Below are 17,455 nucleotides of genomic sequence, written 5' to 3'. Positions count from 1 at the left end.
ACATTTCTGACCGTTAGGATGCCTTTCCTGATATTGGGTCAAGTCATCTCCCAGTGGCTTTTGCCCACTAGCCCAGTTTTACTCATTGTGGATAATTCCTTTGTCTTGAATAGAATATGAACACAATACATATTGTTGGGCAACTGACTTGTTAAGGCCTGGGACTTGGGGGTTCTCTGTGCCTTCAGTAGTTCTTCCTGCAAAAGAGTAGCCTCCAACTCCTGACTTGAGTAAACTTGGGGCGAGGTCCAGAGCTGTGCCGCCAGAGATTGGATGGGCTGTGGTAAAGCAGGGCAGTCACTGCTTATAAGGACTTTAGCCCACTTCATTACAGGGGCTTACGATTTCCCGCATTTCTTTCTTAAATACAGCCTGACTTAAGCCTGAAATGAAACGCAGGATGAGGATTCATGATTCCTCATGAATTTTTACACAATCAGATCATCCAACAGGAATCTTCGAAATGGCTCTGATTTCCCAAATATTTATCTTTTCTGTAGTTCTCACCTAAAGCAAATTTTTTAAACTGGCAAAGATGGACTCCAGTCTTCTCTCCCATTCCCCCCTTTCAGCACCATTCTACCCTTTTAATTTTATGCTCCATGGGTGACCTGATCCCCAGGGTTTCCCCTTTGCAGTATTGTTCTGTGCCTTGGGCCATTGATTACTTTTTTCTGGTCCTTTTCCCTCATGGAACCTTACCTGTCCTCTGTCTGGGTCTCTCAGCAGCTGGTTTTCTCCAATGCGACTCTGGCTGTTTAACGGGTTTTGGTCCCCTTAACAAATCCTTGATAATGTGTAAGATAGCTCTTGCTTTGTCTGCCTGCCTTGGTATCGTAATTTCTTAATGCAGTCAAAGACATGTCTCCAAAAGGCCCTCAGGTGGTGGTTTTTTAATGGGGAGGGACAGGCATCATGATAAGATCATGGATGAGAAACTGTTTTGGTCTGTGGACTCCCTAGCACAACTTCACATCGTCCATCGCCTCACTATATGGGACTAGTTCTGTTTTCCATAAACAATAATAGCAATAGCTCTTATTGCATGGGATGACTAATTATAGTTACTTACTATGTTGCAGGTACTGTGCCTATGGCTTAACAGATTTCTCATTTAATGTTCATAACAACCTTGTGATGTAGGAAGAATTATTTTCATTTTATTCATGAGCAAACTGAAGTTCAGAGAGGTTAGGCAATTTGCCTAGCATCACACAGCTACTGCATGGCAGAGATAGGGTTCAAGCCAAGGTCTGTCTGACTGAGGCCCATGCTCTTAACCATGCAGCTTCCTTTTTTCTCATCAACCAACGGAGAGGAAGCCTAAGATCAGTGAGTTTCCTCAGACAAGCCCTGCTGTGCTCACCTCGACTGTAGCCTTCCTACTTCACCTAAGTGCGAAAAATCTACCACTTTGCTCATCTCTATCTTCTCGGCTCTCACCCCTCACTTTCTTATGCTGAGAAAAGCTTCTTCTGGCTCCTGCGTGCACAAGAGTAATAAGTATTTGATATTTAATTACAAGGATTTATTATGGAACGAGAGGAGGGATACTAACACATCCCATCTGGGGCCAATTAAAAAGAACTGTGTTCCTGAGTATATGTGGTTTTTCTTTTTTTCAGACGAGGAACAGTTCCAGTCAAGCTTTGGCACATGAAGCTTGGCATGGTTTAATAAGAGTCGGGTGACTGAGACATCTAATGCTATTTCTGAGAAAGCAAGATGGTTCATCACCTTTAATGAGTGGGAAATGAAGTTGCCTACAGGGTCAGCCATGGGCAGTTGAATTTATACCTGTGCCTGGGTTTGTTACATTTGTTAAAGAAGGGCATCCACGTGAAAGTCGTATTTTGGAACAAAGAGAATAAAAAGATGCCAAAATGCTGCTTTCAGGATAAGTGCATCAGTTTGCAAAAACTCCCAGGGTTTCCCAGAGTGGCCACCCACAGAGGAAGCACCATCTGGTCGTCATGCTGTCACAACAGGGGAGAGCAATGCTTGGGCACAGGGCAAAACAGAATGTTCCTCAGAACTGGACGGAAGACTCACAGTTAGACTGAAGCCAGGAGGCAGCAGACCTCCCCAGGCCCAGCACAACACTGCGCTGAGTAAGGTCATAGACCCTAGGTGCATCCATACTTGTTCTGTGACACCTTAGCGATTCTGAAACAGACTTAACATATAAATCAGAAAAATATGCATCTCTAGAGAGATTGTTGCATGTTTTCAAGACATGAGGAGAATAAATTTTTTTAAGAATAAGAAAGAAACATCTACATCCTTGGAAATATATTTAGCTGAGGTCCTGATCTCCATGAAAAACAATTTCCAATCATTCATTCATTCATTCATTCACTCATCAAATGTTTACCAAGTGTCTCCTACGTGCCAGGACCTGTGCTACGTGCTTGAGATACAGAAAGGAACAGGAGACTGTCTTGACAATCAGGAAGCTCATAGACCAGTAGGAGAGACTCATAGAATGAAATAATTGTGGTTCAGCGTGCTTACAGGAACCCTGGGAGGGTCACTGAACTACCCTGCAGGCAACCACGGACACCTCCTGGGGGAGGTGTCACCTGAGCTGGGTCTTGCTGCACAGTCAGGAGTTATCCTCCAGAAATCTATATTTGAGTAATATTCCTTTGCCATTCTAACATGAGAAGGGATGAAAAGGCTAAGGAGATGTTGTGCTGGGGGAAGGAGATGAAGGGGTGTTAAGTAAAGAATAGCAATTTCAACATTCAAACTGGAATGTTGGAGGGAGAGTGCAGGCCTTTGCAGGCTCTAGCTTCGGATGACTAAGGTTGGGATCTCAACCACTTCCTAGGTGTGGGGACCTGAGCAAGTTGCTTAGCATCCTAAGGTCCAGTTGCTCATAGGGTTTCCAGGTTTCAATGAGAGAACACGTGTAAAGCATTTGCTCAGGTCTGGCTTATTTAAATGTTAATAAATGTCAATTCATTATTAATTCTGTTATTACCATCAGCCGTGTTCTTTCACTGATTACCCTTCTAAGCTCCCTGAATCTCCTATTCCTGATATTGCCTCCAGGGAAAAACAGAGGGACAGGGAAACATAAAACAAAGAGAAAAAAATTAGGGTGTGAGAGTGATTACCATCCTCTTGTTCAGAGTTGGTAAAATAAAAAATCCTCCAAAGAACAGGAACATTATGCTCTTTTCTCCATCCTATCACAAATCTTGCTTTCAGCCCACTGACCTTAGATAGGCAAAAGTGTTAGTGACACACAGTTATAAAATATAATTGAGACAACATCTGGTGCTGCTGGTACTAGATAACCTAAAATCCTCCTAACGGAAAACTCCTTTTAAAAGTGCTAGTTGCAGTAAGTAAAGTCCCCAGGGGCAAAAAAAAAAAAAAAAAGGGTGGGGGCTATGAAAACCAAAGGAGAAAGATTATGGGCTGATGTTTTGGCTACATATAGGGATGGGAGACGGGGCTGTGGTGGGCCTGCCTGAGCTGAAGAGGTAGAACTTATCCCCCTTCCTAAAGATGGAACTGTTGGAGAGTTATACCATCACTAACTGGAGACTAGAAAAAAATCTACCCTCAGTACAGCAAGATGACAAGGAAGAGAGGCCTATCTCACATGGGGTTAGAACTTGAATTTATCAATGTGTGTGATCCTAGAATGGCCTGCCACACCTGCCCAGCTTAGAAATCATTATAAAAAGTGCCCTCAACCCAGTGATATCTCAGGCAGGGATAACTTCAGAGCCCTTGGCAGAAGCAACCATTCTGACAAGTAGATTTTAAGACAAAATGCATTATTAGAGATAAAGAAGTTCATTTCATAATCAAACAAAAACAGTTCACCCCTTGTATGTACTTAATAATATGGCCTCAAATATATTTAATGCACAAATCAATTGCCTTATAAAGAAACATTTGAAAACCTGTATGTAGTAGGTTTTTAAAAACATCTTTTAGTAATTGATAGATGAAAAAGTCAAAAATTAGTAAAGAGATTGAAGGTTTGAATAACCCAATTAATTAGCTTAATCTAGTCTACACATATATGACTCAATAACTGCTTGCTAGCCCACAAAGGAAATCTCATCAAATACTAAAGACTTAGTAATATATAGGATATATTCTCTGACCACCCTCCAATAAAATATAAACTTGAAAAGAATACCTGGAACTACTCTATACAGTTGAAGATTAGAAATAGAGAAGGAAAAGCATTTCTACAGACTATGGTAGATGCAACAGTCAGATTAGTGTAAATTATGCTGCAATAGTGCACAGACCTAAAATATCTCAAGATCTTAAAGCAATGGAAGTTTATTTCCCATATATGGTGTATTTCTAGTGTAAGTCAGTTGGGAGCTCCATTCCCAGTTTTCCTCCCTCTGAGACCCAAGCTGATGGAACTTCTGCAACTTGGCAACTAGTTGCAGTGGTGGAGGGAAGAGTATGTGGCTTTTAAAGTTTTCTGCCCCCAAATTACACACATCACTTCCACTCATCTTATGTTGGCCAAAGCACATCTATTGCCATGGCTGACTTTGGGATGGGGACCTGACCAAAAGAGGAGAACTGGATGTGTCAGTGACCAGCACTAATGATTATCACAAAGAGGAAATAAGCATGAAAATGAGGAAACATTTACACCTAAAAAATAATGAAAATGCAATGTATGAAAACTTGTGGGAGGTAGCTAAAGGAGTACTTAGAGTAAAATTTATAGCCTTAAATGATAATATTAGAAAAAGGAGACTAATAATGAAGGAGTTAACCATCCATTCAAGAAAATAAGTTATACCAAAAATAACAGAAAAAAGAAAATAATAAAGATGAAATGCATTAATGAAAGTCACAGAAAAGAAAACACAATATAGAGAATTGAAAAAATAAAACTGCTGTCTTATTGTGTGCCTCCAAAACAAACTTAGAGATGAAGATGAGTGTGTCCTTGATCAACTACAGAAATGCAACTAGAGAAGCATGTGAGGGGGTAGTGAAGCCCAGTTGGGGAAAAGAAGCTAAGCAAGGTACAATCTCAGGCCAGGTCCCACAGAAAAGAGCTTCAGCCTGATCCCACAGTGGGCTTCTGAAGTATGTATTATACTTCAGAGCTGTTCCTCTTGGTTGTATGAGGAGGGGTTCCATATCCCCATAGCTGTCAGTTATTGGCTAAGGGTTAATTGGAGTGGATGTGAATTCCCAGACATTTTTGTCGTTCTGCATAGGTGGGCAAAGTGGGTCCAGTAGCCTGAGGACAGTCCTCTGAAGAAGAGTTTTAAGCTAGCCATCGGAAGTAAAACCACTCTGAATCTGGAAGAGAGGTGACAGGACGCTAGCGAATCTGGGTGGAGCACAGTGTCCACTCCGATTGATGCTTTGAAATAAAACTAATTTATCAAAACTTTAAAAAAAGAAAGACAGCATTCACAAACAATATTAGAAATGAAAAAGAAGTCATAACTACAGACATCATAAAGATAAAAAGAAGATATAGGCCCATAAATTTGAAAAGATAGAAATGATCACCGTCTTAAAAAAATATGACATCAACACTATCTCAAGAAGAAATGGAAACAAGAGTACGAACTTCACCACTAGAGAAACGGAATCAGTTATTAAAAGTTAACCCCCTAACCCTCCATAGGACCAGAAGAGTTTGGCTAATCACTCAAGGAACAGATAACTGCATGCTGATGACAATTTTATCAAAGAATAGAAGGGAAGGGAATATTTTCCAACTCAGACAAAGAGAGTATAAGAAAGGAAGATTATAAACCAGCCATATTTATAAATACATGTGCCTAAGTAAGCAAAATACTAGAATATTAATGGACATATTAAAATAAAGTTGGATTTATCATAGGAATGCAAAGATGAGTTGACATTAAGAAGATGAAAGGAGAAAAACATGTGATTGTCTCAACACTGTGTGATAAAATTCAATACCTATTCATGATTAAAAACGGTCAGCCAACTATTAGGCAAATGGGAATAGAAGGAAACTTGCTCAATTAATAAGGGCATCTACTAAAAACCTACAGCAAACATTTTTAAGGATGACATGTTAAAATCTTTTTCTTTAAAATCAGGGATAAGACAAAGACTCTTTCTGTCAATAGAAAAAAAAAGGCAACAGAATGGAGAAACATACCATGTTCATTGATGGAAGGACAGTATCAAGAAGATACCAATTCTCCCAAATTAACTTGCAGATTACAGCAAAAACCTCAACAGAGTTTTTCCTGAAACTTAACCAAGTGTTCCTAAAATTGAAAGAAAAGGGCAAAGTTCAGTATCAAAAAAGAATAGACAAGATGGGTGGGGAGGGTGTTGGAATTCTTCTGCCAGATATAAACTTACTATAAAGCTGTAGTAATTGAGATTGTGTGGTGTCATGACAGGAATAGACAGAACAAAGCCCAGAAGCCAACCCACACAAGATATGTAAACTTGACATATGAGGAATGTGACATTACTGATGTGGAAAGGATGGTGGTACTGGGGATGAGTGATACTAGGAAAATTGGTTATCCATTTGGAAGAAAATATATTTGATTCCTACCTCACATCTTCATCCAAAATAAATTCCTGATAGGGGACTTCCCTGGTGGCATGGTGGTTAAGAGTCTGCCTGCCAATGCAGGGGACATGGGTTCGAGCCCTGGTCCGGGAAGATCCCACATGCCACGGAGCAACTAAGCCCGTGAGCCACAAATACTGAGCCAGTGTGTCACAACTACTGAAGCCCACGCACCTAGAGGCCATGCTCTGCAACAAGAGAAGCCATTACAATGAGGAGCCCACACACCGCAACCAAGAGTAGCCCCCGCTCACTGCAACTAGAGAAAACCTGTGCGCAGCAACGAAGACCCAATGCAGCCAAAAAAAAAAAAAAAAAATCCCAATAAATTATAAACCTAAATATGACAATTGAGTATTGGAACTTTGTAGAAGAAAATACAGGATAAATATTTTTATGATTTGGGGGATTTTTTAATTCTTAAACAATGTTTTGACTTTTTGATCCCTAAAACAAGAGAAGGAATAGATGATAAGATTGATAAATATAACTCCATTAAAATAAAAATAGAACTTCTGGCAATCACTGTTTGTGAGGATTAAATATATTAACAAGAAAAGTAGTTAAGTTTTACCGTGTACCTGAACACATAGTAAGCACTGCAAATTATTTGTAGTATTACTTCTTTTATAGGGTATTTCCCCTCACAATAATTAGAATAAAGCTAGTTTTACCATGTATTTTTCTTTCTCTTTAAGACACACATCTTCTGGATATGCAGCAAATGATGTAACTAAAGGAAGAGAATATTACCCGAAAAACTATATGAGAATGTGTATTTCATTTTTAGGCAAGCTTGGCGATTGTTTTAATCTCTTCCATGGGAACCAGTCTTCATTTGCGTGAACTCTGTAACTTGTGGTCTTTTCTTGGTAATGTTAATGTCCAGCAAATTCCTCCCAGTAACTTGTTTTGTGTGCCCAGAATATAGCTACTGGGAATGCAAGTATTGGCAGCCCCCTAGCAGGCCTTACTACTGGGGCCCGAACTGGTTAGTGTGGAATCCAGGAGCCTTCTGTGTATTCACTTTTGACCCTGAGTCATCATTTTACTTTTCCATCTGGGCCCTTCCACATTTATCTCTTGCAGGCTGCTGAAATCAACAAGTGAACTTGCATTCCTGCTTCTACGTTAGCCTGCACCAAAATATTGCTATAATGAGAAGAGAAACATTTGTAGAAGCTCTAGGAGTCTTAGATATTAATCATTTGACAGATAAAAATCAGGAGATTCTGGGCTTATGTTGATTACAGAGGTGAAGTGGTCTTCTTTTAAAAAAAGTCATTCCTCAAAATGGTATTATTTCTGGCCCCTTGGCCGAGTCCAAGTTTCAAAAGGCAATCTCTCTAAATCCAGGTTCTTTCGCACTACAAATAAACTGGTATTACCACGCACCCCGTAAGCAGCAGCAAGAGCTGTTTTTGCTTCAACCCATAGCACAGTTCAGAAGGTCAGACGTGACCACAGTATCTCCTGTTATTTCAGGGCTCACATGTGTTTGCCTTGGCACCATGTCCCTGGCATTTGGTTTCTGTTATTTTTCCATGGGTTTGGCTTGCAGGAATCAAAGAAGCATATTTTTGACAATAAGCGAAGTCCGGACAGATGAAGTATTCTGAACTGGTGGTGACTGGACCCAGTGGGAGGCAATACGTGCCTCCCCCACTTACATCCAGTAGCGTAGCCCTGACCCTGCATATGGTGAATGCGAGTGATGGAGAAGGTGGAGGGCTGCCCCACTCTGCAGGGCTGGCCAGAGCCTCATCCTTGCTCCCCAGCCAGACTCCACTGATGCTCAGCTGTCCCCATTCAGGGTACCTATTGAGACCAAAGCTAAACACTCAGGAGGGTGGAGGGCCTCCCTCGATGAACCGTTGTCCATTTTAGCCTCAGTGACAGCTGACTGTTGTCAGTGGGAAGATACTCAGATTGGCCCATTGCTGTGGCTTGGTTTAGTTGCTGCTGGGAGCTCTCTGCAGAATGTGTGTCTGGGAAATAGGCAATCACGCTGTATAAAACACAGTTAAGATCACCGCCGTGGGGTTAAACTAACAGCAGAACCCTCAAGGCCAGATTTTATCTGCCTGTAGGTGCCGTAGAGTAGAAAAGGAAGTAGGCGGGGTGGGAAGGGTTGGAGCGTAGTACAGTGGTTCCCAAGCTTGTCTGCACATGGGGGTCACCTGGGGAGTTTCAAAAACTATCCATACCTGTGTTCCACCTCAAGAGGCTGTGATTCAATTGGTCTGCAGAGGCATCTGGGCTCTGGCAATTTTAAAAGGGCCTTAAGGGCTATGTGACTTTGACCAAGCCATAAATCTTTCTGAATCTCAGCTTTCTCATTTTCAATATGGGGGTGATCTTTTCTCCCTTATGTGGTTGTTATGGAGAGTGAGTATAAACATGTTATGTTTTTAATACTAAAAATATTGCATCAATAGAGTCATCAAGCTCTGCCATTTCCTAGGCCATATGGTGGAGTTGTTAATAGTTTGGGCTTCGACGGGGCCTCCCTGGTGGCGCAGTGGTTGAGAATCTGCCTGCCAATGCAGGGGACACGGGTTCGAGCCCTGGTCTGGGAAGATCCCACATGCCGCGGAGCAACTAGGCCCGTGAGCCACAACTACTGAGCCTGCGCGTCCGGAGCCTGTGCCCCGCAACAAGAGAGGCCGCGACAGTGAGAGGCCCGCGCACCGCGATGAAGAGTGGCCCCCACTTGCCACAACTAGAGAAAGCCCTCGCACAGAAACGAAGACCCAACACAGCCATAAATTAAAAAAAAAAAAAAAAAAAATAGTTTGGGCTTCGAGTCATACCGGCCTGGGTTTGAGTCCTGGCTCCACTGTTTGACCTTGGGCAAATGTCTTTTTTTTTTTTAAATTTATCTTTTGGCTGCACCGCAGGGTATGTGGGATCTTACTTCCCAGACCAGGGATTGAACCCGTGCCCTGTGTGTTGGCAGTGTGGAGTCTTAACCACTGGACTGCCAGGGAATTCCTGGGCAAATGTTTTTATCTCTAAATCTTCACTCCCCTTGTCAATAAAATGGGGATTTGTTCTTACCTTATAGAGTTGATATGAGGATTAATGACAGATACACTTAGCATTTATGTAGGACAATATGAAATTACTATTTTGTAGCTTTAAAGAGGTAGAATATCAGCATTTTCATGTGTTTAACCTAATATTGAGTTTTCAGAAATGTTAGTATTAGTAACTAGTATTATTACTATTAATCAATATGACCTGGAGGGAATTACTTTACTTCAGAGTGTCTCAGTTTCCCCATCCATAAAATGGACACATTAAGATTTTGCCTTCTTCATAGAATTGCTATAAGTTTTCAGTGAGATGACGTTTGTGAAATCACTTTGAAGGTTATAAAATATGAGGAAATCATGATAACAAAAACATTCTTAGAAACTGGGCATCTCATGTATATAATGACAAATATTTATTCTGGGAAGGTTAGAGGGGTATATCTGCACAATATGAAACTTGGGAAGGGAATTGAGTCACATAGAGAAACCCTTGTCCTTTGGGATTCAGACAGAAAATTACTTTTTAAAGCCTACTCCAAGTTCACTACCACTCCAGCATCATGGAGAACAGAGAACAGTGAATCTCATGGCTCCCACCACAGGCAAACTTGTGTTATTGTTGAGGAGATGTGTCACGCTATCTGTGTAGGAATAACTAACACTTACATGATACCTCCCACAAAACAGACTCTGCTAAAGTTCCTTACACGCTTGCTCTCATTTCATTCTTGGCGAGATCCCAATTTTTCACGGGGGAGGAAATTATTATCCCAGTTTTCCACAGGTGAGGAAATGGAGGCACAGAGAGATTAAATAACATGTCCAAAGTCACACAGACATAATAATAAAAGACATTCGAGAAATGGTGATTGTGAAAAACATTTGTGGCGACGAATACATTCAAAATCATAACAGATTATAACAACAAAATATTTTATCTAGAGCTCTTTTGTGCTTTTCTACCCCTCACTTTTAATATAGACTTTTTAACGAGGGCCTAAATATTCCTTGCAGAAAATGTCTCATGGCTTATGCTGAGGACAGATTGCCCATGGTTTTTGGTTCTTGACCTCATTTTCATCCCTGACACTTTGGGTGGCCTTGGATGGGAAAAATAACTTCCCCATGTCTGTAGTTTCTCCACCTATAACATGGGTCTAATAATGCCTCCCTTGAAAGCATGTTGTGGAGACTAATGATCATAATGTCGTTTTTTGTGTGCAGACTGGAAACCCAAAGGGCCACCCAGGCTTCAGCCCTGTGGTAAAATCTTGGCTTCTCTTGGACAGAGACAAGAGTATTGCTTCTTGGTGGGCTTCCAAACCCTCTTGCTGTCTTCTCTTTGCGAAAGGGCAGTGCCCGGTCTTCTTCACACACAGCGTTACTTGGAGTAAGTTGCCATCCATACCCTGTGGTCAAGGGGTAAGTGTTACTGCTTATTACAAAGTTATGTGGGAGACATTTCCCACTAGTGTGGGTCACGAAGGCTGTGACAATGTCACTTGATGTGCTCGGGACCCAGTGGGGGGAATCCTGTTCCACAGAGCAAACACGCACGATTGCCTTTCTTTCAGGGCAGAAACACTGGCCCCTGTGGTGCACAGTCTAGGAGCATAGGTATCACTTGGGAGCTTGTCAGAAACGCAGAATCTCAGGCCTGACTCCAAGACTACTGCCTCGGATTCTGCATTCTAACAAAATCCACAGGTGTTTGGAAGGCTCATTAAAGCTTGAGAAGCATATCTCCTCTTGGAACTGTAACAGCCATGACGCGCTTTGTGGTGGAGCTGGGAATCCACGCAGTCAAGGTTTATCGGGCTCCAAAGCCTGTGTTCTATCCTCTCCTCTGCTCTGCTTCCTCTCAAGGGATGCAGATAGGGTTTGATTTCTTGCTGAAATGCCTTCGGACCTTCCGGGAAAACATCTGACCGTGGCTACTACAGTGGGGTACCTACTCCTCAGTTCGGGAAACTCCTGGAGGAAAGCAGCTTTTACCACAGTGTTTATAATTTTGTTACATTTGTGATTGGCTGCCTTTTTTTTAAAAAAAAAAAAAAAAGCTCAAGATATTTCCTTGCCTGAGGAAAAAAAAGTGAGAAATCAAGGTGGGGTGGAGGAGGGAGGTGGGAAGTAGAGAAAGAAAAGAGAAAAGAAAAAAAGAGGAGAAAGGAAAGAAAAAGTAAGCATTTGAGGAAACCCAATGTTTCAGGCTACAGTTATCCATCCTGGCTGTGGGGGTGAATAAATTGTTTGTTAACCTTTAAGGGCTGATGTTTTAATTAGAAAAATTTTTTTTAAAAAAATGAGGATCTTTTTTGAAATAACTGATCAGTATCAGTGAAAGAGTATGCCAAAACAATTTATTCCTTTCTTTTCCACTCCCCTTTGAACTTATTTTTAGACTATTAAAATGATCAAACCAGCATGAAGTACCCAATAAATCTTCATATAATTATGACTTGACTTTGATTGCCATCCTCATGAAGCTGTACATAAATGTGACATTTATTCCTTTTTTAAGATAACTTATGCTATAGCCAGAATGATCTTTGAAAAGTGCAGATTTGAACTCCTGATGAATTACTTTATCTAGACATTTGATCATCAATGACTGTTATTATAAAAAGACAAAAAAAACAAACAACCAGGAATTATATCCTTTCCACTGGAAGTACACAGCACCACCCAAGAAATATTCTTACCAAAAGACAGGAGCTGAATCTCATCAAGATTCTGTATCTAATTACCAAGGTACAGGTAATACAGAGGTCACGTAACTGTCACCTGGGCTGTTTGGAATGCTTACTCTTGGGTCAGTCTGTCTTGGAATCCAGCTGCCATGCGTGGAGAAGCTCCAGTCACATGGAAAATCTACTCATAGTCACTTTGGTTGACAGCCCCAGCTGAGCTCCCAGCTGGTAGCTGTCATTAGCTGTCACCATGTGAACGTCCAGACATCTTGGACATCCAGCTGACACATGACTACAACTGCATGAGAGACCCCCAATGTGGACTACTCAACTGATCCCTGTTAAACCACAGAACCAAGAGAATTCATAATAACTGCTTTGAGGCACTAAGTTTTGGAATGATTTGCTAAGTAGTGTTAGGGCCTGAATGTCCCCTCTGCCCAAATTCACATGTTGAAGCCCTAACCTCCAATGTGATGGTATTAGGAGGTGGGGCCTTTGAGCTATAATTAGGTTGAGATGAGGTTATGAGGGTGTGGTCCCCATGAGGGAACTGGTGTTCTCATAAGAAGGAGAAGAGAAACAACAAGGTCTTACTGTATAGCACAGGGAACTATATTCAATATCCTGTGATAAGCCATAATGGAAAAAAATACTAAAAAATATGTATATATATATAATCTGAATCACTTTGCTGTACAGCAGAAATTAACACAACATTGTAAATCAACTATGTTTCAATTAATAAAAAAAAGAAGAGGAAGAGAGAGTAGAGCTCCTTCTCTCTCTCTGCCATGTGAAGACACAGCAAGACGGTGGCTGCACAAGCCAGAAAGTAGGTTCTCACCAGGAACCGAATTTGCTGATACCTTGATCTTGGCCTTCCCAGTCTCCAGAATTTTGAGAAATAAATGTCTGCTTTAACATCTAGCATACGGTACTTTGTTATAGCAGCCCGAGCTGATGAAGGCAAATACCAACAATAAGATCAGTAAGCAGTGCTCCATTGGCTGTGGAAGATGAGGCAAAGTGAAGAAACTAAGATCATCCCAGGTTTTGGTCTTAAGAGAGTGTGTGCTAGCTCTGTGAAAAATGCCAGTGGTAGTGTGATAGGGATTGCATTGAATCTGTAGATTGCTTTGGGTAGTATAGTCATTTTCACAATGTTGATTCTTCCAATCCAAGAACATGGTATATCTCTCCATCTATTTGTATCATCTTTAATTTCTTTCATCAGTGTCTTATAATTTTCTGCATACAGGTCTTTCATCTCCTTAGGTAGGTTTATTCCTAGGTATTTTATTCTTTTTGTTGCAATGATAAATAGGAGTGTTTTCTTAATTTCACTTTCAGATTTTTCATCATTAGTGTATAGGAATGCAAGAGATTTCTGTGCATTAATTTTGTATCCTGCTATGTTACCAAATTCATTGATTAGCTCTAGTAGTTTTCTGGGAGCATCTTCAGGATTCTTTATGTATAGTATCATGGCATCTGCAAACAGTGACAGCTTTACTTCTTCTTTTCTGATTTGGATTCTTTTTATTTCTTTTTCTTCTCTGATTGCTGTGGCTAAAACTTCCAAAACTATGTTGAATAATAATGGTGAGAGTGAGCAACCTTGTCTTGTTCCTCATCTTAGTGAAAATGGTTTCAGTTTTTCACCACTGAGGATGATGTTGGCTGTGGGTTTGTCATATATGGCCTTTATTATGTTGAGGTAAGTTCCCTGTATGCCTACTCTCTGGAGGGTTTTTATCATAAATGGGTGTTGAATTTTGTTGAAAGCTTTCTCTGCATCTATTGAGATGATCATATGGTTTTTCTCCTTCAATTTGTTAATATGGTGTATCATATTGATTGATTTGAGTATATTGAAGAATCCTTGCAAAAAAATTTCACAATTTGTATGGAAACACAAAAGACCCTGAGTAGCCAAAGCAATCTTGAGAAAGAAAAACAGAGCTGGAGGAATCAGGCTCACGGAATTCAGACTATACTACTAAGCTATAGTAATTAAGACAGTACGGTACTGGCACAAAAACAGAAATATAGATCAATGGAACAGGATAGAAAGCCCAGAGATAAACCCACGCACATACAGTCACCTTATCTTTGATAAAGGAGGCAAGAATATACAATGGAGAAAAGACAGCCCCTTCAATAAATGGTGCTGGGAAAACTGGACAGCTACATGTAAAAGAATGAAATTAGAACACTCCTAACACCATACACAAAAATAAACTCAAAGTGGATTAAAGACCTAAATGTAAGGCCAGACACTATCAAACTCTTAGAGGAAAACATAGGCAGAACACTCTATGACATACATCACAGAAAGATCCTTTTTGACCCACCTCCTAGAGAAATGGATGTAAAAACAAAAATAAACAAATGGGAGCTAATGAAATTTAAAAACTTTTGCACAGCAAAGGAAACCATAAACAAGATGAAAAGACAACCCTCAGAATGGGAGAAAATATTTGTAAATGAAGCAACTGACAAAGGATTAATCTCCAAAATTTACAATCAGCTCAAGCAGCTCAATATTAAAAAAACAAATAACCCAATCCAAAAATAGGCAGAAGACCTAAATAGACATTTCTCCAAAGAAGATAAACAGATTGCCAACAAACACATGAAAGAATGCTCAACATCATTAATCATTAGAGAAATGCAAATCAAAACTACAATGAGGTGTCACCTCACACCAGTCAGAATGGCCATCATCAAAAAATCTACAAACAATAAATGCTGGAGAGGGTGTGGAGAAAAGGGAACCCTCATACACTGTTAGTGGGAATGTAAATTGATACAGCCACTATGGAGAACAGTATGGAGGTTCCTTAAGAAACTAAAAATAGAACTACCATATGACCCAGCAATCCCATTACTGGGCATATACACTGAGAAAACCATAATTCAAAAAGAGTCATGTACCACAATGTTCATTGCAGCTCTATTTACAATAGCCAGGACATGGAAGCAACCTAAGTGTCCATCGACAGATGAATGGATAAAGGAGATGTGGCACATGTATATGATGGAATATTACTCAGCCATAAAAAGAAACGAAATTGAGTTATTTGTAGTGAGGTGGATGGACTTAGAGTCTGTCATACAGAGTGAAGTAAGTCTGAAAGAGAAAAACAAATATCGTATGTTAACACATATATATGGAATCTAAAAAAAAAAAAAAAAAAAAGTGACCATGAAGAACCTAAGGGCAAGATGACAATAAAGACACAGACCTACTAGAGAATGGACTTGAGGACACGGGGAGGGGGAAGGGTAAGCTGGGACAAAGTCAGAGAGTGGTAGTGTATATATGGACATACATACACTACGAAATGTAAAATAGATAGCTAGTGGGAAGCAGTTGCATAGCACAGGGAGATCAACTTGGTGCTTTGTGACCAGCTAGAAGGGAGGGAGATGCAAGAGGGAAGAGGTATGGGAATATATGTATATGAATAACTGATTCACTTTGTTATAAAGCAGAAACTAACACACCATTGTAAAGCAATTATACTCCAATAAAAATGTTAAAAAAAAAAATTAAAAAAAAAAAAAAGAGAGTGTGTGGCCCAGGGTCCTACTCAACAAACTGGGAAGACTAGGAGGAGGAGCAGTTTGGGAATGGGAGAGCAGGAAGAAATAAATGTTTTTCATGATTATCCTAATAATATATATCAATTTTAGAATTAATAGATAATAAAATATCACTTGAATACTACCACATAGACATAACCACTCCCTTTATTTATTGTAGTTCCCTTTAGCGTTGTTTGTTCTTTGTTTCTTATAGAATTGCCGGAGCAATTTTCCCCCAACTATCCTAAAACATACCAATCTGGCAACCTTTCTGGAGAGGATTTATTTAACTCAAGATCTTGGACCGAAAAAATCTAACATGAACCTCTAACGGTAACTCTGGCTTCCTTCTGTAAAATTTCAAATAAAAATAAATGAAATAAATGTTGCTGTTGGGAATTATTTGTTTTGGAAAAACAACTTACTGTTTCCACCAGGGCTAAGTCTTCAGGGAAATCCTGGACATTCATCCCTGTGACAGAATTCCTGGCCTGTGACTCAAGGGGCAGATGAGGTTATGCTTTCAGTGCTTACAAGAAACTAAATTCACTGGGTAATGATTTGTCTACACAGTCCAAATGGAAAGAGTAAAATGCACTTGGAGACACTCAGGGAAGTGGTATGAATCTCTGGTGTGCTATGGTCTATTTATTCCTTCATTTATTATTTTATTCTTCAGGAAGTATTTATTTAATTTTTTACATTGTTTTATAGTTTATTTTTAAAATGACAGTAACAAATGGTCTTCCCTTGTTGGGGAATGACATATCTACTTTCACTCAATAGGGCCTTAAAAAGTAACAGCATTTTGTCCAAATTGAACTTACATAACTGCACAAAAGTCATACAAAGCATTAAGAAATGCTCACAAAGACTGCAGTTCTCTCAGCTTCTCATGAAGCACACCCCAAGAGGCCTTGGTTTCAGCGGGGACCCCTGATCTACATAATACTGTTGCTTACCCCAAGCTCCCCAGTGACACATAGGCAGAGGTGAGAGGAGCCAGGAAGACACATGTGCTTTGTGACAGTGGAATTCTGCTCTACAATTAGGGTTTAATGATGTATTCACCTTCTCATATTAGGATTAGTAAACACTTCAGCTGGAAGTATATTTGTCCAGGCTTAAAACTTAACCCTATCAGCTTAAGTTTTGGGATACAGATCCCACTTCAGGAAACTAAAGTTAAAAAAAACAAAACAGGGGCTTCCCTGGTGGCGCAGTGGTTAGAAATCTGCCTGCCAATGCAGGGGACACGGGTTCGTGCCCCGGTCCGGGAAGATCCCACATGCCGCGGAGCGGCTAGGCCCGTGAGCCACAGCTACTGAGCCTGCGCGTCTGGAGCCTGTGCTCCGCAACAAGAGAGGCCGCGACAGTGAGAGGCCCGTGCACCGCGATGAAGAGTGGCCCCCGCTCGCCGCAACTGGAGAAAGCCCTTGCACAGAAACTAAGACCCAACACATCCAAAAATAAATAAATAAATAAAAATTAAAAAACAAAACAAAACAAAACAAAACAAAAAAAACACACCGTAAAAACCTCTTCCAAGCAAGAGG

General features: G+C 40.4%; 1 long non-coding RNA gene across 4 annotated transcripts in view; it reads right to left on the bottom strand.

Annotated features, from left to right (window-relative positions):
* The window catches only part of LOC309667798, a 177,574-nt gene that overhangs the window by 83,593 nt on the left and 76,526 nt on the right, over nt 1-17,455 (bottom strand). The window lies entirely within an intron of this gene.

This window comes from Balaenoptera physalus (genome assembly GCF_965194825.1).
Source record: "Balaenoptera physalus genome assembly, chromosome: 10".
Lineage (NCBI taxonomy): Eukaryota > Metazoa > Chordata > Mammalia > Artiodactyla > Balaenopteridae > Balaenoptera > Balaenoptera physalus.
Note: the sequence above shows the minus strand (reverse complement) of the source record. Positions and strands in the feature narration are given on the sequence as shown.